Source organism: Heterocephalus glaber, unplaced genomic scaffold, assembly GCF_053883595.1.
Source record: "Heterocephalus glaber isolate CG9 unplaced genomic scaffold, H.glaber_assembly_v1.0 deba00001531, whole genome shotgun sequence".
NCBI classification, from domain to species: Eukaryota; Metazoa; Chordata; class Mammalia; order Rodentia; family Bathyergidae; genus Heterocephalus; species Heterocephalus glaber.
Genome location: NW_028258329.1, coordinates 20,048,463 through 20,070,915, shown reverse-complemented (window position 1 = coordinate 20,070,915; position 22,453 = coordinate 20,048,463). Strand labels below are relative to the sequence as shown.

The 22,453-nt window shown below is 39.9% G+C and overlaps 2 protein-coding genes across 12 annotated transcripts in view; both read right to left on the bottom strand.

Moving 5' to 3' along the window:
• Positions 1-22,453, bottom strand: part of Slc28a1 (solute carrier family 28 member 1) — a 118,017-nt gene that overhangs the window by 28,241 nt on the left and 67,323 nt on the right. For 3 of the 9 annotated variants that reach the window (XR_002397587.2, XR_015441815.1, XR_015441813.1), the window contains one exon: positions 137-251. The exons of the other annotated variants lie outside the window; for them this stretch is intronic. The gene's annotated coding sequence lies outside the window, so the exon portion shown is untranslated. The remainder of the gene's footprint in view (positions 1-136; positions 252-22,453) is intronic. 9 annotated transcript variants of the gene reach the window in all.
• Pde8a (phosphodiesterase 8A) overlaps positions 1-22,453 on the bottom strand; it is a 173,297-nt gene that overhangs the window by 149,098 nt on the left and 1,746 nt on the right. Inside the window, exon 1 of one of the 3 annotated variants that reach the window (XM_013075103.3) lies at positions 137-250. The exons of the other annotated variants lie outside the window; for them this stretch is intronic. The gene's annotated coding sequence lies outside the window, so the exon portion shown is untranslated. Of the gene's footprint in view, positions 1-136; positions 251-22,453 lie in introns of those variants that run through there. 3 annotated transcript variants of the gene reach the window in all.

Genomic DNA, 22,453 nt, shown 5'->3' with positions numbered 1-22,453 from the left:
CCTCTCTTCCTGGACACTCAGCCAGGTCACATTTCTCAGCCTTTGGTGAAGTTAGGTGTGGCCTCATGACTGACAGAATGTAAACAAGCTGTCATGGATGTACCACTTCCAGACTTGGCCCTGAAAATCTTCTTACCTGTGACCCTCCAGGCTCTTTCCGTTTCTGTGAGCTTGTCCTCGCAGGCCAGCATGGTTGCCTTGGGTCTCATGGGTCAAAGATGGCCCCTGAATCACCATTTGGAGAGGAGGCTCTATTGATCAAGGACACTTATTTTAAATTTTATGCAACTAAGAAACTTTTATCAAGATTTGATCTTTTCTACGCCTTTCAGTCTATTACAAAAGTCAGCCCACCCAAACAAGTAAAGAAATTATGACCCATGAGATTGGAAGACTAACACAAGATATAGTTAGCTATTAGAAAACAGGATGTAATGAGCTGACCACTGGAATGCAAACACATTATTGAGAACAAATAATTTTACAAAACCACTGGGTAAAATAAGAAGTAATAACCAATATAGAGTAAATAAATATCTTTTAGTCAGACAACAAAAAGTAAGAGAGGTCAACTGGAAAGTCCTTCCTATGTCAACCTTGTTGACATTTTCCTGTTGTTATAATCACTTTTCTTAGCAAACAGTAAATGGAGAGTTTCTTTGATAACTCAGAATAGAGACTGCCTCAGTCAATGCAATGAATAATAACTATCATTACACAGAAAAGTGCTATTTTTTTTTTCTTTTTTCGTGGTGGTTCTTGAGGATTGAACCCAAGGCCTTCAAAACACATCACAGAAATTAGCAATGACAGGAAACAGAACTATACCCTCAGGGCTTTTTTTTTTTTTCTATTTTGAGACAGAATCTTGCTAAGTGACTAATAGGGCCAGAACTTTTGATCCTCCTGCCTAAGCCTTCCAGAGTGCTGAGATTACAAGTAGGTACTGCCATCCTCACCTTTTTGTTTTTTGGATTTTTTGTTTTGTTTTTTGAGGTTAAGGTATCGCTCTGTAGCTCAAACCCTTGGTCCTTCTACCTCAGCCTCCTGAGTGCTGGCATTACAGGCAAGGACCACCATACCCAGTACAGCACTAATCCTTAAACTGAAAAACTTTTAGGGGCCTGAGCTGAACCACAGTGGAAGGGTAGCTTTGTTCTCTGGCCAGTGTCCTCCCCTCCTCTGAGGGCTGTTCCTCCCCATTCAAACTACCCAGGTCTGAAAGTTGTTGCCTATCACGGAGGCATCCAGTGGCCACCTAGATGGGCACATGTGCTAAGCCTTGGCTCCTCCCTTGGACTTTTCAAGTTGGAATCAAGGGAAGAGGCTCTCCATTGATAACCTACGAAATGAGGTCAGTGCGTACTGTTTCCTGTTAAACAGCAAAGAACAGCCCAAGAAACCAAGATGATCTCAGTAAGGGAGAAAGACGGAGAAAGTCTGGTTTCATCTCTCTCAGAGGCCAGCATACTCATATCCGCCCCTTGGTCTGGTTATATAAGCCAGGCTACTGTGGCCCACAAATTCCTCTTTGGCTTCAGCTAGCACAGATTGCGTTTTGATGTCATCTGCAGTTAAGAGAATACTGACCAATATACAGCTGGACCTCCCCCACGCCTACATTCACAAATTCAACTAAAGTATGAATAGAAAATATTCAGAAAACAATTGTATGTGCACTGAACATGTGCAGACTTTTTTTTTTGGTGCTGGGGATCAAACTCCGGTCCTTGCTCTTGTGAACCAGGCGGCGGAACCACTGAGCTAAATCTCCGGCCCTAGACTTATCATTCTTCCCAAACTATATGCATAATAGCTGTTTACATAGCATTTACATTGTATTAGGCACAATGAACAAATTATCAGTAATCTAGAGACACTTTAAAATATATAGAATAGACAATGATTATATGCAAATATTATACCACTTTGTATAAGGGAATTGAACAGCAAAAGATTTTGCTATCTGAGGAGATCCTAGAACCAATTCCCCAAGGATATTAAGAGATGACTGTAAGCAGGAAGTCTGTCAGAAAACAAAAAATAATTGTGATATCTTACTAACCTCAAAAAAGTAAAATGGGGCTGGGGATGTGGTTCAGCGGTAGAGCACTTGCCTAGAATGGGCAAGGCCCTGGGTTTGATCCCTAGCACTACCAGAAAAAACCCTTTCAGTGGCACCTGAGTTTAAGTTAATGAAGTGGTTTATGAAAAGCCCTTTGATAACCATAAGGGGTGGGGGAATAGTTGCCAAGGGAACCAACCATATGATTAGAGGGCTGGAATTTTCAGGCCCCCCTCCCAGGAGAGAAGTGAGAGGAGCTGAAATTGAATAAACTAATGGCCAATAATGTAAGCAATTATGTTTATAAATGAAGTCCTCATAAAAAAAATCCAAAAAGATGGGTGCAGGGAGCTTCCGAGTTGTTGAACAAGAATGCTTCATGTGCCAGCAGGGTGGCACCCCTAACTCTATAGGGACAGGAATTGCTGGGCTCAGGACCCTCCCAAGTATCCCCTAAGTATCTTCTACATGCCTATTCTTTGTATTAAGTAGTTCATCCTTAATGATCAACTGGTAACATAACAAGAAAGCTGTTTTCTGAGTTCTGTGAGCTATCGAACCCAAGGAGGAGGTCACAAGAACCTCTAATTTGTAGGCAAAGTGGACAGAAATTCTGGATAAACTAGGGACCTACTACTTGAAATTGGTGTCAAAAGTGAGGGTAATCTGTGGAATTGAGTTTTGGGCTCTGCTTTAATTCGTTAGTGTAGAGAACTGATTTGTTAGACACCCCCCCCCGCCCCGTGGTATCCATAGAGAACTAGAAAACTGTTTTATGTGGAAGACTCATACACACACCTCTGGTAGCAGAACGGAAGTACTAAGAATGGTGTGAGAATAGAACATTTTCCTATACAATAATAATTAAGAACACGGACTCAGGAACCAGGCTACCTGTATTGGACCAAGTGCTTCCAGCACTACTTATAAAACTGTGGGCAAACTGTTTAACCTCTCATTCACCTCAGTTTGCTTATCTTTAAAGGTGAACCTCTAAGCAAACACCATGCCCACTGGTTTATCAGAAGGATTAAATCAGCCTTAACACAAGTACTTAGAGAACAGTGCTTGGGAGCCAGGCATTATGGTACATGCATGTAACCCCAGCATTTGGGAGGCTGAGGCAGGAGGATCACTGCAAGTTCAAGACCAGCCTGGGCTATATAGTGAGTTCAAGACCAGCCTGAACTATGTGGCGAGACCCTAATCATCTCCCCCCCCAAAAAAAACCCCAAACAAAAAAGAATAGTGCTTGGTATGCAGTGAACAGTCACTACATGACAGCTTTGTTATCTCAGTACTAGTTGCTTTCCAGATTAGCAATCTATGTTTTAAGATGTCATGAGCTAGATGAAAACAGGTGTCAAATTGATCACAGAGATCATGTTTGTCGCACATGCTCATGCAGTGATCTCATAACCCAACACTCAGGAATGTGCCATGAAATCCAGAACTTTGACCTGTAATGACAGGACAGCTTCTTCAGGTGTCCCACAGGGAGGCCACTTCAGTAGTCTCAATTCAGCAAGAAGCCACCAGCTCTATCAGTCATCATCACTCCCTCTGGTCCCCAGGATATCCATCCATTCTCCGTTGGCCTTCAAGTCTTTAGGGCAGAGTGAAACGGTTGGGGGAGGGGCAAACTGTCCCAGAGCAGCCAACAAGAATCTCTCTATCCTCTGAGTTCACATGACTTTGACATTGTGAACCCTTCATCCTGTCCTTCTGTTTTTGTTTTTGTAGTGGAACAGCCCAAACACAAAATTCTGAGAACATCTGTTCCAGACACAAAATACTTCCTCTAACAGTTACCTACTTTGTTAGACTACCACTGTCATCAAGGGGCTTTTGTTAATTCTGCTAGGCAGGAATTTCTCAGCAGAGGACTGGCAAGGTAACTGCAAATGGTCACACATATCTGTAATCCCAGTAGTCTAAGAGGCTGAGGCAGGAGGATCACAAGTTCGCACCCAGCCTGAATAACTTAGGAGTTGAGTGAATCCCTGTCTCAAAATTTAAAAAAATAAAGGGATGGGCATGTTGCTTAATGTGAAGGCCCTGGGTTCAATCCCCAGTATGTATGTATAAATAAATTGAGATAGATTGATAGATAAATCCAGAGATCATCATGTCTCCAGGTTATGTACACTTGCGGCATTCAGTGTGTGAGGCTCAGGATGAGGCTAGAGAGGGGGCAGGAGCCCATCAGCTGGGCTCTGTAGGTCAAAAACAAGAGTGAATTTGCCAGTGGGGAGTCACAGAGGGCTTTAAGCAGGGCAATGGTGAACTCGGGTTTGCATTTGTTCACTCTGCTTCTTTCCTGAACTTGTTTGCAGGGTAGAGAGCTTTCAGCCCTCTGCATGGAGGTTCTGGTTCTCTGGGAACTACACAGATGAGGTCTTCAGTGGGGTAGAAATTCCAGAAGATTTTCTCACAGTGATGAAAAATCAGGCATATTAATTTAACAACCTGTACCTTCAGCCCTGGTAGAGGCAAAGCCCTTGATGCCACTTTTCTGCCACCTCACTGCCACCTGGTGACTCCAGACCAGCCTGGTGGAGAGGACTGGGCTGGGGACCTGTGCTTGGAGGTCTTTCCAAGGCCTGGCTACAAGAGAGGTATGCTGCCCTGGCTGGCTTAGAAGTCCTGACCAGAAACTACCCTAGCCAGCCTGTATTTTACTCCAGCAGGAACTGAGGACAGTAAGCAAGATTTACATTGCAGAGAAGCCAGCCCCATACACAACAGAACCTAAACCCAAACCATGCGATTCCCCAAGAGATCCACCACGGAATCTGAAGCTGTTCTACAATGCAAAAACATTCCTGACTTCTCAAGACAAACATAGTTTTTGGCACTAAAAATTACTTTTTGATTTACAAGCCAGAAAACCAATACAACCCTGTTTATTTTTCCATTCTCAGTATATTCAGCAGCACTGAAAGAATTGTAACTGAGCTTCTTTCTCCATAAACCCACTGGTGAGAAAACATAATTCTGGATAATAAGCAAAGAAAAACAAGAAAAGTCTACCACTTGTATGGTGTAAAACAGATTGGAAGGTATGATCCTATACCTTCTCTTCTATCCACACTTTGCACACAAGAAACTGTGGCTCATAGGTTAACAATTTGTTCCAGCTTATAGTTAAGTAAGTGCTAAAGCCAAAATTCAAACCTAAATCTTCTGATTCCAATTCCCTGCCCTTTTTATCATATAGCAGCAAAAGTATGTTCAGATTCAGAATCCAGAGCCAGGAAGACACATACAATTACCAGCAAGCCTGTTATACACCAGTGAGCTTATCATTTAAAAAGGGAGGCCACATCTTCATCATCTTCATCCTGCGAACAAATGCCTAACTCAGTTCCTGCCCCACAGTAAGTACTGTGTGTATGGGTGCATGTTTTGAATGAATAAGGAAATACTTTATTGTTCAATGAAAAATTAGTAACCTCTCTACCAAGAAATGTTACCAAACTAAAGTTCTCTGGGGAGATGGAGAATGGAAGGAAGCCTATAATGGAGTGAGAGAAGTGAGACTAGAAGACCACTGAAACATCTTCTAAGCTAGGGACGGTAGCTCACGCCTGTAATACTAGCATTCAGGAGGCTGAGGCAGGAGGATCACTGTGAGTTTGAGGCCAGCCTGGTCTACATAGTGAGTTCAAGGCCAGCCTAAATTACAGAGCAAGACCCTGACTCAAAAAATAAAAAACAAAACAAACAAAAAGAAACACCTTCTAACTTGGTCTCTGAGAAGAACTCTCACTTGAGACTGGCATCTGACAGAAGTGCTGATTTTTGTCATTACTGAGTAATGAGTAGATGCTTCCTCAGAAAGCCAATTATCAATGCTCAACGTAGAGGTCCTCCAAGCCTATCAACAACCCCAGGGAATCAAAGGACCAGGCCAATGCCATGCCTGCCTTCTCCATCTCAAGGTAAGGTTTTATTATCTCTTTTCAAGACTCTGTTTCTTAACTGTACAATAACAGATATGGCATAAAAGTTTAGAAATAAAAAAAAAGGAACAAGAGTTCTTGCTTTTATCTAAAATCAATATGGTAGTAAAAAGTTGATCAAATACCCAGTGAATAACTATATAAATACTGTAAGTTTCATTGCACGGCAACTTCAACTCCATATACACAGGTTACAGACTGAAAAGAAAAAACAGGTACGTGTATAGGTCTTTACAACAAAAACAAAGTCATTCTGCAATAATCAAGCAACTTCCCTAATGATATCCAAGCTTAGAAATTCCAGGTACAGTATTCAAGTTCTTTATTGCTTTGATACAGTAAAACCACTGGACAAGAGTACTTTGCAAACCTGATTTAGAAGAGCATGCAGAGTTTGACACCTGACTGTCTCACTGAAATGACCAGAAGAAATACCTATCTCTAGTCCACTTTCCATGAATATAAAAAGTACCACGGGATAAGAGACAAGTGCTAGCATGGAGTTCTTATTTTAGCGCTTTGCCAACACTTGCAGTGTGATCTTGAACATTTCCCAAATGCCCTAGGCCTTCAATTTCTTCCTCTATAAAACAAAGAAGTATGATATGGTGAAGGTGAAGGTCCCATTAAGGAATCAAAGTATTAAGAAAGTAAAAGATTTCAGTAAGAAAATGTAACTTCTCAGAGCCAACTTTATAAATAAAAAATGTTACTAAAATATGCTTTTGTGAGGCAGGCAGCGGCACCACTGAGCTAACTCCCCAGCCCCAAAATACGCTTTTTCTGACTGGGGATTTAGCTCAGTGGCGCTGCCGACTGCCTTGCAAGTACAAGGACCTGAGTTCATTCCCTGGTACCAAAATACGCTTTTTCTTTACAGACTGCTCCAAAGTGTTTTAAAACTTGACCCAACAAAATTATTTTTTAAATCAAGACTTAAAAATAGACTCAACTTCTAAGAATAAATGTAAGGGAATAATTACAGATGTGCTCAAAGCCTTTTGTGGGAAGATATACATAAAAGCATTAATATATTATTAATTATTATGTTACTAGTTATGTTTTGAAGAGATTTTGATGACATGGGAAATAGTTGTAATTTATTATTAAATTTAAAAATTAAAATATAAAACTATACAGAAGCCATTTACATTTAAAAATTTAAATGTAGGTCTGGTTATGTAGATCAGTGGTAGAATACCTACCTAGCATGCATGAGGCCCTGGATTTAATCCCTTGCACCGCTAAATAAATAAATAAATAAATTTAGTTTAAATTTCTATTAATGAACAGGAAAAAAAAGAATGCAAAGAATAAAAGGTTAATAATGTTATTAACCTTTATTGCTGGGGTGTAAGATTATAGTGTTACCTTCATAAATACAGAAAAAGAAAATTAAAGTTATTACAAACTGAATTAACAGTATGTTTTAAAAAGGTTTTTAAATTATCTATATCAAGTAAACAATTTATTTCAGGAATACAAACATTTTTAGTATCAAACAAAGAGCAAATATCATACTCAAAGGGAAGAATGGGATGCAATATCATTACAATCCTGACAAAACAAAGGTGCAGGCTAACACCATTATCTTTAAGTGCAGGTTAATTTATTTTCCTTTTAATTAATTTTATTGTTGCATTTTTGACATACATAATGATCACATTCATCACAGGGAGTTTGCACCTGTACATAATATTATCTTCTTTTTTTTCCCCATTCTCCTTCCTTCCCTTCAATTCTTCTTCTCCTCTCCTTTTACAAAACTGAACTTCTATTGTTTTCCTTCCATTCTATTTTTTAAATTTCTATCCCTCCCTCCCTTGTTCTCCTTCCCATTTGAACATTTTCTTCCCACTTCCCAATACCTATCATCCATTTTGGTCCTTATTTACCCTTTGAGTTTCTCACACCAGAGAAACAATGCAATATTTAAACATAGAATACCCTTATGATTTAACAATTTCCTGAAACACCAAAGCAAATACAACAAGAAAACATTTTTAGAAAGACTCAAAATTATCAAACAGCTAACAATATAAACATCTATCTCAATAATCTAAACCACTGTACAGTTCAGATTTATAGATTCCACAATTTAAAAAATCAAGACAATCTGCTGAAAAACTGCAAGAATGTTTAAGAAACAGTTTTCAGCAATATCAAAATATTTTATCTAAGTGAAATAATTCATTAAAAGACTTAATGAAGGGCCGGGGATTTAGCTCAGTGGTTCCACCACCTGCCTCACAAGTGCAAGGTCCAGAGTTCGATCCCCATACCAAAAAAAAAAAAAATTTAATGAAAAAACTTAGGACCACACAGACTCATCCTAGAGAGATACAAATCTACCATGAAAACATATAAAATAACTGAATAATAAATATCACATGACGACAGGAAGAATGCCATTGCTATGATTTAAATACGTTTTCCACATGACCTCTAAGAGTTCATGTGCTAGAAGTTGGTTCTCAGTGTGGTGAAACTGAGATGTGGAACCTTGAAGAGCTGAAGCCTAGTGGGAGGCGCCTGAGTCACTGGAGACATTGGCTTCCATGTAGTTCTCATGGAACCCTTGCTAGTTCCTATGAGAGAAAGTTGTTAGAAAGAGTAAGACGGCCCTTTCCCCACTCTCTGGCTTCCTGTCTCACCAGGTTATCTTTCCCCTGTACGTGCTGTCCCTCCATGATGCAACTGCCATGATATGATGCAGCCACAGGGGTCCTCACCAGAGGCTGAGCCAATGGGGCCACTCGATCATGAACTTTCAAGACTAAAACTATGAGCTAAATAAAACTTTTCTTTATAAAGCACACAACCTCAAGTATTTTGTTACAGTCCTGATAAATGGACCATTACAACAAAGTTCTCCATTCTCAGCAACCTATGGTGTATCTAACTACAAAATGACCGACCACCCCCAACACAAACAAAAACCAAAATTTCAGGTAAAATAAGATCAATCTAAACTGGCATGGGGGCTAGGGGTTTAGCTCAGGGTACAGTACATGCTTAGCATGCTCAAGACTAGGGGTTTAATTCCCAGCAACAGACAGACAGACAGAATGAGAACTGGTGTGGAAAACTAAACAAGAAAGTGTTCTTTTTGTTTGATTTTTGTGATACTGGAGACTGAACTCAGGGCCTTCATACTGAGCCACATCCATCTTCTTTTTTTTGAGAGGTTCTCACTAAGTCACTAAGAAGTTACCCAGGCTAGGCTTGAACTTCTAATCTTCCTGCCTTAGCCTCCCAGAGTGCTGGGATTATAGGCAAGAAAGGTGCTTAAGTGGGGTAGGAGGAAAGTTATTAACCTTACCAGATACTATTAAAACATAGAATAAAGTCATAAAAAATGAAGTCAGTACAGTTACAGTATAAGAACAGATAACTAAAAATACACAACTGAAAGAGATGGTAAAGGTAAAAGGATAAACCAGTTGGGGAAAACACAATCGTTCACATAAAAGGTGCTGGAATAACTAGCTATTTCAAAGAGCTAAGATTTTTATCTCAAACAAAATACTCAAATTTCAAATTTAAAAAAGAAATAAGTAAAATAAATTTTTTAAAACATATGAGTGAATACATAAATAAATTTGGATAAGGGCTTAAAAGCAAAGAAAAACCAGTTAGTATAAGAGAAAAAAAATACAACTGCAAATCAAATATACTAAGACACTGAATTATTAAACCCAAATGGAAAACATAGATGTATAGTTTTGGGGGGTTGATTTATATATTTTCCAGCTCTAACTATTGAAATGGCCCCAAAACATTATCATTCCTAGAGTAATGAGTACCCCTTACACCCAGATTGTCATTTCTAAAACCATTTTCCCAGAAGAGGAACAGGGCATCTTGGAGAAAAGACTCATTTCTGGTCTGGGACAAGGAAGGTACAAATTGGGACTGTGACAACTGTTGGTTATGCATTCAGAAATTAATAAGATCATGTCAAAAGGGCATAAGAGCCAAGCATGGTAGCACATGCCTGTAATCTCAGTACAGTATTTTGGGAGGCTGAGACAGGAGAATTGTGAGTTTGAGTCCAGCCTGGGCAACTTAGCAAGACCCTGAATCAAAATAAAAAATTAAAAGGAGCCAGATGTGGTACACACATATAGCTCCAGCTCTGACTGGCTATGGCAGGAGAATTAAAAGCTTGAATCCTGCCAGGGGAACTTGGTGAGACCCTGTCTCCAAATGAAAAATAAAGAACTGGGGCTATAGCTCAGTGGTAGACAGCTCCTGGGTTTAATCTCCAGTAACACATACACATACACATACAAACACACACACACACACACAAGAATGAGTGAATGAATGGAGAGAGAAAGAGAGAGAGAGAGAGGGCTGGGGATATAGCTCAGCATGAAGGCTCTGGCTGGATTCAAGTCCCGGTACTGTAAAAATAAATACATGATTTAAAAGGAAATAGGGATCAACTTGAAGGAGCTCCAACTAGCCAAAGGAACTCCAATTTTAGTCTTAGTCTTTAATCTTAGGAAAAAACAGAAGACTAATTGATCCAAACAGAGTCAACCACTAAAAATTCATATCCATAATTAAAATGAAAAAAGTGAAATCCAGGAAATTTTTCTTTACCATTTGAAGCAGCAATTCTTTACTATTAAAACTGTTGGCCAGGTGTGGTGATGCATGCCTGTAATCCTAGCTGCTCCAGAGGCTGAGGTAAGAAAATTTCGAGTTTGAAACCAGCTTCAGCAACTTAGCAAGACTCCATCTCAAAAAGCGTAAAATAGGTTGGAAGTATAGCTCAGTGGTAGAGATCTAGTATAGCAAAAAAAAAAAAAAAAAAAAAAAAACCATCTTGCCTTTCCAACAGGAATTGTTTTATACTGTCACCAAATAGCCTTGCCTCATGAAGGAAATTTCTGTACAGAAGAATACCAACTGCCACATGTAGAAAAGTAACTGAATGAGAGAATAGCATTAACTGTAATCAGAATTGTTATTACAGATAAAGATTATCAATTGGTTTTTGAGAGAGAGAGAGAGAGAGAGGAATAAAGAAAGACGCCACAGGTTAATACCAGTGGTGAACTGAACATTTATATAGTGACAAATACACACAGATTATTTTCAGGTCATGGGAGGAGAACTGTATTAGCTCCCTGACACTGTGACAAAACACCTAAGATAAACAGCTTATGAAGAGGAAAGGTCTATTTTAGCTCATAGTTTGAGAGGTTTAAGTTCATGGTCTATTGGCCTCATTGTTTTTGAGTTGAGGTGAGACAGGATATAATGGTGGAAGCACATGGCAGGAGCATGTGGCAGAGATGGAGGAAACTGCTCACCTTAGGGCAGCCAGGAAGCAAAGAGAAAGGAAACATAGGTCTAGGGTCCCTTCAAGGACACGCCTCCCACAACCTAACTTCTTCCTCCTGGGACCCACCTCCTACAGGTTCTACCCACTCTCAGCAGTGCCACAGGCTTGGGCCCAAGCATTTAACACATGGCAGGACGGTAACAATAACAGCAGGGTCAGACTGTCCTCATCCTAACTAACCCAATCTACCCTTACTGGTGGATCGATCAAGATGTTGCATACCTTCCTCATCAATCGCTGAAGATATATGACCAAAATACTTAGATAATTTTTGTTTACAAGAAATATTGTAGGTAAAGAGAATCTAGATGACAGCTTAAGGAAACAGGCTGGGACACAGGCAGGCCTCTTTAATTTTCTCTTGGTTTTTTTTGTGTGTGTGTAGTTTTTATTTTTCCGCTTTGAGACAGGGCGCCTCAAACTTACTAGGTAGCCCAGCCTCCTGAGTGCAGGATGACAGGCATATGCCACTCATCCAATTCAGGGCTCTTTAACAAGGTGTGTATCTATGCACTAGATTAACATAAGGATCGCAGGTGTAATACAGGGCATTTCTAAGATCATGGGGGACACTGGCATGATATGAATATTCAATAACATTCTTACAAATAATTGAAATGGAAATGTGCAGATTATTGGCTAAAGAAATTACAAAATTGTATGTACTTATGGCAGTTCCTCAACAAATTAAAATCAATATCATATGATCCAGTGTTTCCACTGGATATGGTCCACAAGAATTGAAAACAGACCAGAAGAGATATTTTATACACCCATATTCATAGCAGCACTATTCACAATAGCCAAAGATTGAACCCTTGTGTCCATCAATGAATGAATAAACAATATGGTTCATACATACCATAAATAGAATATTATTCAGCCTTGAAAAGGAAGAAAATTGACACACTATAATGTACAGAGCTGAATCTTGAGGACAGCATGCTAAGTAAAATAAGCCCATCATAAAAGAACAAAAACTATAGGACTTCACTCATGAGGTACCTAGATTGGTCAAATTCACAGAGACAGAAAGTAGAATGAAGGTTGCCAGGGGCAGGGAGGAGAGAATTAGGACTTATTGTTTAATGGGTATGGAGTTTCAGTTTTACAAGATGAAAAAGTTCAGAGATGGATAGATGGTGATGGCTGCACAACAATCTGACTAAAATACTGAACCACATGCTTAAAAATGGTTATAATTATATATTTAAACCAGGCATGGTGATTTATGTCTGCAACCTCAGCACCCAGGAGACTGAGGCAGGAGGATCACAAGTTCAAGGCCAGCCTGGGCTACATGGTGAGTCAAGCCCACCCTAGACTACATAGCAAGACTCTGCCTCAAAAAAAAAAAAAAAGATCATAAATTTTGTTATATTTATTTTTCCACAATTTGGAGGGCAGGTACCAGGGATCGAACTCGGGACCTTGCGCTTGCAAGGCAGGCAGCAGTACCACTGAGCTAAATCCCCGGCCTCCACAATTTTTTTTTTTTTTGGTACCAGGGATCAAACTCGGATCCTTGCACTTGCACAGCAGGCAGCGAAACCACTGAGCTAAATCCCCGGCCCTGGCCTCCACAATTTTTAAAAAGCATAGCTGGAGGGATAGCTCAGTAGCAGAGTACTTCCTTAGCAGGTGCAAGGTTCAATTCCCAGCATTGCAACCAACCAACCTATCAGTGAACACGCATATAACAATGTGTTCAGTGAACACTGACATGTTGTAATAAATGATCTCAAAGTGATAAAAACTGAATTTAAGCATTTGTTAATTTTCTGCAATATACATACACTGCTTCTATAATAAAAGAGGATATGAAACTGGCACAGTGGTGCACACCTGTGGACCTAGTTACTCTGGAGGCAGAGGCAGGGAGATCACTTGAGCCCAGGAGTTAGAAGCCAGCCTGGACAACAATATAAGGCCTGGCACAAAAAACAAACAAAAAAAGATAGTATGTTACAAATTAAATTAAAAAACCTGTTAAGATTCAGTTTTATAAAAATATAAAATATCTAATTTTTAAAATAACACATCCACCCCACCCCACAAAGAATGGCTGCTATCAAGAAATCAACCAATAACAAATGCTGGCAGGGGTGTGGAAAGAAAGGAACCCTTCTCCATTGTTGGTGGGAGTGCAGACTGGTGCAACCACTGTGGAAATCAGTATGGAGATACCTCAAAAAGCTAGGACTAGAGGTCCCATTTGACCCAGCTATTCCCCTACTGGGTATCTTCCCCAAAGAATTAAAAGAATCATACCACAGCGATATATGTGCACCTATGTTTATAGCGGCACAGTTTGTAATAGCTAAGGTTTGGAAACAGCCCAAGTGCCCATCAACTGGAAAACTGATAAAGAAGATGTGGGTTTTTTATAAAATGGAGTACTACTCAGCCATAAAGAACGAGAAACTAGAGTCATTTATAGCTAAATGGATGCATATTGAGGCCATACTCTTAAGTAAAATAAATAGGACACACATGTGTAAATACCGAATAGTTTCTCTAGTGTGAGAAACTGAAAGTGTAAATAAGGATGAAAAGGATTAAAACGAATAATTGATAATTTGAAATAGGAAAAGGTCCAAAGGTGGAGGGGTGGCGGGAGGGGAAGGGGAGAGGGAAGAAAGGAAAGGAAAAATTATGAAAAAGAAAAAAAAATGGAAATAAAGTCTATGTAAATAGGGAAGGGTGGTGGGAGCGAAGAGCGCATAGGTAATGGGGAAAAAAATAAGAACCAAGATACATCATGTTCAGGTACAAACACTCAATGATAAATGTAAATGTATTGTATACCTAAAATGTACCAATTAATATATAAATAAAAATAAATAAATAAAATAAAATAACATCCAATAAAAAGACCTGAGGGAAAGATTTACAATAAACATGAGATTCATTTATGGTTCATTTCCTGGAAAGTTTCTGGGGTGATATTTTATACACTGATAAATGTCTGGATTACATAGATATTTGCATCCATTTATTAAAACTCAGCAAATATACATTAAATATTTACATATTTCATTTATGTAAATTTTATCTGAAAAAAATTACATAAACTCTGAACTCTACCTAATGTTACATGTACCGAAATATTTAAGAGGAAGTGTACTGACATTGTACTTGTTTTAAAATTCACCAAAGGCAGGAGGATCACAAGTTCAAGACCAGCCTGGGCAACTCAGTAACTTAGTGAGACTCTGTTTCAATAAAGATAAAAAATAAAAGTAAACAAAGGTCTGGAGATGTAGCTCTGTGTGAAGACCCTAGGTTCGATCCCTACTACCACCGAATGAATGAATGAATGAGAAAAGAAATATATAATAAGGTGATTATAATAAAATGTTAATGTAGAATACAAGCATTGAGTATATAGGAGTACACCATGAAATTCCTTCAACATTGCTGTATGCTTGCGATTTCTCATAATAAAACATTTAAAATTCTAAAAGTTATTGAAGAGCCACAGGTAGCCTCCTTGGAGTGCAGGAAATGCTCTGTTCTGGTTTGGGTGGTGGTTACACGGGAGCAGAGAAACATAAAATCCATCAAGCTTGACACTTAAAGATTTTGTACACTTTACTGACTTTATCTACACCATAACAAAAAATGAATTCAATAAACAGCAAATAGGGCCAGGGATTTAGCTCAGTGGTTTCGGCGCAAAGACCAGAGTTCAATCCCCAATACCAAAAAACAAAAACAAAAAAATAAAAAAAATAAACAGCAAATAGAATAAACTTTAAAATGTTATAACTAATACCCTCGAAGAGATAAGGGAGTATGCTGCAACCATAACACATGAATAAGCAGTTATGAAAAAATAACAAACCATAAGTCTTGAGGATAAAACTTACAAAATTTAAAAATTCAAGGGCCAGGGATTTAGCTCAGTGGTTCTGCTGCCTGCCCCGCAAGCACAAGGACCCGAGTTCGATCCCTGGTACCAAAAAAAAAAAAAATTCAATGAGCTAACAAGCTGAGTAGATTTTAAGGAACAAATTAGTGAGCTGAAAAGCTGAACAGAAGTCCTTCCACAAGATAGTAATGAGAAGGGAAGTAGAAGAAACCAGAAGAGATGGAAAACAGACTGAGATGTATCTAAATCTTCTATCTTTTGGAGGGAGCTCCACAAGAGAAATCAGAGAATGGAAGGGGACAGTATTTGAAGAAGTCATTGCTAAATGTTTCCTAGAACTAAAGAACAAAAATATTTAAAAATAGTTTTCAAATACAATTAAACCAATATATACAGATGGAAGGAAACACATCACCATTTTACAAGATTTTTTTTTTTACTACAATTTAAGTGATTTCACAACTAGTGAGCCTGGATCTTTTCTGTACTTTTCAAGTTTTCTGCAATAAATATCACTTTTACAATGAGAAAAAGTAAATGTTTCCTTTTATAAAGTAAACAACCAAAACCTAAGAAAGGCTTTTTTTAAAAAAGTCCCTAATCTCTGCATCTACTTTATGCTATTATAATGAATCTGTTTCTGTAATTGGTCACCACATCTCTTTGAGTTTCTTACACAGGGAAAATAAAATTCCTTCTTCCCACCTCACAGGGGTTCAGGGGAACATCCAATGAGATGACACACACAAACAGCACTTGGTAACCCAGACAGCACCAGGACCTGGGGCATATTATCACTGTCCCTCTGACAGACCCAGCCTCTGAGTCACCTCCCCTTCGCTCATTCCCTCTGGCAAACCACTGCGCCAAGTCAGCCTGGACTCACCTCCACCTGCACCAACACACAGGATACACACAGTGCCCACCTCCAGCCTTCCCTTGCCCCACCACAGCAACTTCTACCTGAAACTTCACCTTCATAAAATACGGCTATCCTATAACTACCCTGATGACACGGAAAGCCTTTGGGAGTTTTGAGGTTTATAGGATAGACTTCAAATTCCTCATCCTGGCTTTCCCAGCATCCCTCCTATCCTTGGACAGCCTCCTCGGTCTGCACAGCTTATACCACCCTCCCCCACCCCATCCCATTTTCCACCTCCCAGGTCAACACCACCACCATCACCACCCTCATCTTAGGACCACTCCAGACCCAGCTCCTGCCTCCTCATAACACCCACTCTATCTCTCTGGGCGCTCTGGTCACTTTCAGGTCAGATCTGCCCCACCTTTCCACAAGAACTAATGAAAGCATATGTCCTCAAAATCATGTGTACGAGTCATATTTGTAACAGCAGTAGTCATGACAGCCAAAAGCTAGCATCGGTATGCAGCCTCAAGAGAACAGGTACGTACGTGAACTGTGCTCTAGTCATATAGCAGAATACCACTTAGCAAGCAAAAAGAACTACCGATGACGCGACATAGGTGGATCTCAAAAACAGTATACTGAGTGAAGACACAAAAGGAGCTTTACGATTATACATGCTTTAAAATTACATGAAGTCCAGAAGAGGCAAATTAATTTATAATGAAAAAAGAGCAACGGTTGCTAGTAGATAGGAATAGGAAAGGAACACAAGAGGACTTTGGGGGGTGATGATATCCTGTGTCTTCTTAGAGGTGTGTGTTACACAGGTATACACATCTGTCAAAACTTGTGAATGGCACACATAGATTTGTACTTTTACTCTATAATTTTACCTTTAAAAAGCAAAAACAAATTTGGGCTCCTATTAGAGTTATACTAACATACAGAAGTTATTTTAAAATGCATCCACAAATAAAATGGATTGACAAATGGACAGAAGGGTAGATATAATGAAACAAATATAGGAAAAGGTTAACTACGTAAGCTAGGTGGTGTGTAATTCTCTCAACTTTGCTGTCTGAAATAAGGTATCAGGGAAAGGACAGAAGTACAGTATTTTTAAAGATGAGACTTGCATTTTAAAACACACAGAGGGCTGGAGATACAGTATAGCTCAGTAGGAGAGCACTTGCCTAGCATGCGGAAGGCCTTGGGCCCAATCTCCAGCACTATGAAAAGAAAAGCCAGGAGCAGTAATTTCAGTACTCAAAGAAGCTGTGACAAGAGGATCACCACAGCTGGGTTATATAGTGAGTTACATACTACATAGGGAGATCCTGTCTCGAAAAAAAACCCACACAGATATATTTTAGCCATTTGTCATTAAAATGGTGATTTTAAATCCTTACATGAGATAATGTTCTCAAGTTTATAAAACACATTTACAGGGATTCTTTTATGTAATCTGTATCAGAAGCCAGGTATTCTAGCCTCATTTTACACTTGAGAAAACTCAAGATCAGGATTTTCCAAGTGTCATACAACCAATGCCTGAGAAAGGTCTCTGGCTCCTCCTCTAGTCTTTCAGCACCTCACTGAAAGCTGCCACCAACTTCCAACACCTGAACACAACTCAGGAACTCAGAAAGAGGAGCTGAAGCAGCACTGTCCTCACTAGCAGGACCACAGTGGAGTCACTGAGAGGGAAAGAACACGAACTCAACAGACTGAGTGTTTCCAATCCATTCAGAGGCCCCTGACCTGAGCTGCTTGAAGTCACACTCAAAGCTCAGCAAAGTCTGCTCCATCCTTCCTGTCTGTGAGGATGGCCAAACTGTATTTCAAGGCTGTAGCTAAGAAACTGCAATACAAACTTGTCAAAACAGTGCTCTAACACGATATTCCAACCTCTTCTTACCAAACAGAGCAGAACAAAAGTAGAACAGGAGGGGATGAAGGAACGTTGCTCAACCTGCACACAACCAAAATTAGAGGCAAAAGCTTTACTAATAGACCTCAGATTAATCACTGGCTCAAGGGTATACAACACACCCTAACAATTTTTATGTTTAAACAAAGTGAAGTGGAGCGTGGTGGTGCATGCCTGTGATCCCAGCATTGGGGAGGCTGAGGCAGGAGGATTGGTTTGAGTCCAAGCTCAGCCTGGTCTACATAGCAGGACCCTGTCTCATAAAAACCAACAAAAAAAGTGAACTAGACTGGAGGGGAGAGGTGAATGGAAGCCCTTGCATCTGGAGCAACTGGTATATTTACCCAAATACTTACTGAGTATGCCAAACATTCGGAAACTGTAATGGAATTTTTTTTAAAAATGCTATGTATTGGAAACTGTAATGGAAAATGAAAGTAGGATATAGTCCTTGCCCTCAAGCAGACTACTCCAGAAGGCCCCAAATAGAAATCCAAGGCCTTCAAAGATACAGGGGACATTCCAAGAGCACTAAAGAGAGTACAAGCCAGCATGCAGACCAGAAAGCTTTCAGCTGTACCTCCACCAACTCAGGGGGTAGGGGTTGCTACTCTCCAGGCAAAGGTCATCAGAAAGAACTCACTCCTGGATAAAGCAGGCTGCCTGACCAGGAGGAAAGGGAAAGGAGAGTCTCAAGGGACTCCCTGCCAACTCATCACCACGAAAAGAGGGCAGCCCAGAGGGCATTCCAGATGACCAACTTGGGGAGTTAACTGGGAGCCAGCCTAAGACAGCTCCTACTTCCACAGACACAGGGACCTAAGGCAGGGCTAACACCTACTTTCTCAGTAAGAGAAGATTTAACAAATCCTGGATGCCTGCTTCAATCTCAGGTAACTTAAGACTAATGTGTAACCTGACACAGAGCCAGATAATACAAACATGCGTGTCAACAGAGAGCAAAAACCCCAGGGATGATGGCCAGGAACAAAGAGTTCCATCCTAACTTAACTATATGATCCAGGGTGAGTCTCTAAACTCTCATCTGTTATTTTCTTTTTTGGTTTCTGAGTTAGGGTCTCATTAAGCAGTTCAGGCTGGCCTTGAACTCACTAGGTAACCCAGGCTGGCCTCAAACTCATAGGGATCCTTAGTCTCCCAAGTGCTGGGCATGCACCACAACACCCAGCATGTTTTGTTTTATTTTTTGCAGTGCTGGGGATTCAACCAGGGCTGTGCACAGGCCACACAAGCTCTCTACCACCGAGCTTACACCCCGAGCTCTATGGTGACTGCAAAAGGGAACCAATGCCCATTGTCTCACAGGGCTGTCAGGATTAAATGAAGTAACACCTGTAAGGCATCAAGTGCGGTGCTTACAGCAGAGGGCACCAATAAACAGTGGGTATTACTGCTATGAACAGTCTGCACTCTAAGAACTTCAGAGTCTATTGCATAACTGCACAGAGAAACCAGGCTGAGGCTGCAGACCTTAGGCAAGACTAAGAGCTTACTCATGTCCTGAGTAACTTCTCCTTCAGTTCTTTTTAAAATTGTTTAAAGTACTCTGTCCTTTAAGGCATTTTAGGTTATTCTGAGACATCTGCCTCACTCTGTGGCCTCACATCATGAAGCTTCCCCTGTTTAAAAACCCAACCCAAATGGGCAAGCCATACCAGGGAAAACAGTGCCACAAGCCACTTCAGAGGGAACATCTGTGCCAAAGGAGACCTCAGGCCCCATCGCAGCTAGCACTGCAACAAGGAAAGGGTCAAGGTTAGCCCGGGGCAGGTCTTCGTTGGCAGAACTGTGATAGAATCTCTATATTAAGAATCACACTTAAAGTCATGGTGGCAATGATACTAAGAAAAAAAAAAAAAAAAAAATATATATATATATATATATATATAACAATTGTAAAGCACTTCATGTAGATGACAGGAATTTAACAAAATGTTAAAAAAAAAATCTTCACAGCTAAGCCTGACAAGATAATGAGATTCTTTAACCAAAAGGCCTAAGAACACAATGATGAGGAAACTCAACTTCCTGAATGATCAGGCAACACATTTTATCCTTTGGCTAAGAAACACCATGAAATAACTAACCTTTAGTTAACTAAACTGGTTAAATTGACTAAATTGCTTAGGATGACCAGTTTTGTGGAGGAAGGGGGCAGCTGTCAGGAAAAACCAAGGAAGAAGACTGGAAAGAGGAAATGAAGTGAGGGGAAGAGAGTGAAAAATAAGAGAAAAGTGGGTTTAAAAAGAATGAAAGAAGCCAAAGAAACAGAGGCACTGGAGAGGCCCGGAGGACTCTGCCTGAGCACTGACAGCCAGGCTTCAGAGGTGAGTGCTGGTCACAGTTATCAGTCACCTGCTGCCACTGCCCACCAGTGCAGTGGCCCTGAAATCTCCACAGGGAAATCCACGCTGTTTGCCAGGGTAGAAGGATAGTATTCCCTGGCAATAACGCTCAGAAGAGCAATAACCAGAGATTTCCATGAAACCAAATCCAACCTTCACAGCCTCACTCTAGTTACAGCTGGTTTCTCCATGTCTTTATATGAGCTGTTCAGCCTGATCTACACAATCCTCTCATCCAACCAGCATTTACAGAAGGCCCACTGTGCACCAGGCCCAAGGGATACAGCCACACAGATGTGACTGCTGTCTCGAGGAGCTGACTAGCAAGGCTGAGGGAGGGTGTGAACAGTCGTGAGCAGCACACCCCTAATGCAAAAAGGGAAGGAGAGTGTGTGTGGGGTCTCCCTGCACCCAAATATTTCAAGGGCAGTCCAAGCCTTAGTTAAGGAAAAGGGAAACAGTGAATTATAGACAAGAAAATATTGAAATGTTACAGTTAAAACTCACACTGATTAAAAATAAACAAAACTGTAAGTGTTCAAACTGAGCACAACACTCATTACCGGTAACCACATAGACTCCTGAAATGAATAAACAGCCAGAGTATTTTTAGTAATGCTCAAATTTAAGTTCACATGGCCAACCTAGCCTAATTTATTACAAGATCCTAAAGTACCTTTGGAATCATTAAGAAGCAAATTACATTTGCTGAGTTTTACTGTTAAGTGTATTTCTTGTACTTTGAATACCGGTATCTCATGTAAGGAATCAGACCTTAACATGTGGCCTGCCTAAGATATACTTCAGGTAAAAGGTTCTATGAGCAAATAAGTTTGGAAAATGTTGTGTACTCTAAACACTACTTGAGGTTTCATGGAGTATTTTAAGAAAGCAAGTTCTCTGACAAATGCTGCGTGAAATTAGTCAGTTAAATTTAGTTGAAGCCATGGAACTCTTTTTGTAAAATGTAATACTTATTAACAAACAGTCCACAAATTGCTTCCTAGAACAGATGCAGGGTACACTATAGTGTAGGGCAAATACTGTTTAATCTGAAAATGGATTTAATTATCAACCTCCCAGCCACTCTGAAGAACTATTTACTTTATGCTAAAGTATATAAAATCATGACCCTTCCCCCCACTGAATTTCTTGTTGAAATTCACTCAAAGATATACTTACTGCACTTTAAGAAGAAAAAAAAAAATTTTTTTTTTGGTACTGGGGATCGATCGAACTCTGGACCATGCGCTTTCAAGGCAGGTGCCGTGACACTGAGCTACAACCCCGGCCCAAGAAGAACAATTTTTAATGAACTAAAACTGGATCTTGGTAATGTTAATATAGAGAAACCTCAGGGCCAGGGACTATGATTTCTATATTGTTATTTTAGTTATAATTTGACTCCTCCTTTGGAAATACTAGTATCTTTTTTTTTTTGGTACCAGGGATCGAACTCAGGACCTTGAGCTTGCGAGGCAGGTGGCAGAACCACTGAGCTAAATCCCCAGCCCCTTGGAAATACTAGTATCTTAAAGACTATGTTGGAGGCCTTATGGAATCAAATTCCAGTGACTGAAAAAGTAGCATTCAGTTAATTTCCTTAAAAATTTCAAGAAGCGTTTATTTATCAACTACTACATGCATGCCATTGGATTGGGCATTGTAAGGATAAATAGAGTTTCTGGGCCCCAACACAAGACATTGGTCTGCCAATGGACCACAATGTTTGAAATGGGGACTCTTAGAAACACAGGGTGCCTAGGTGAACTGTAGGATTTACAGACAGCCACGAAAAGATCTGTAAAAGCCTCTTCCTAAAAGGGTTACTTTGGTAATCTAAAAGTTTAATATTAATTAATGTAAAATAACCAACTTTAGGCTTGGGTCAAGAACCTGAAAGCTCTGATAGTGTCCATAATCAACTTTATCTGTGCAATGCCTTTTCTTTTCTAAGCCAGTTAAGTAGGCTTAAAGTATAAACGTCCCACTGCAATTGAAAGCAACGTGGCTTAATAGTTTA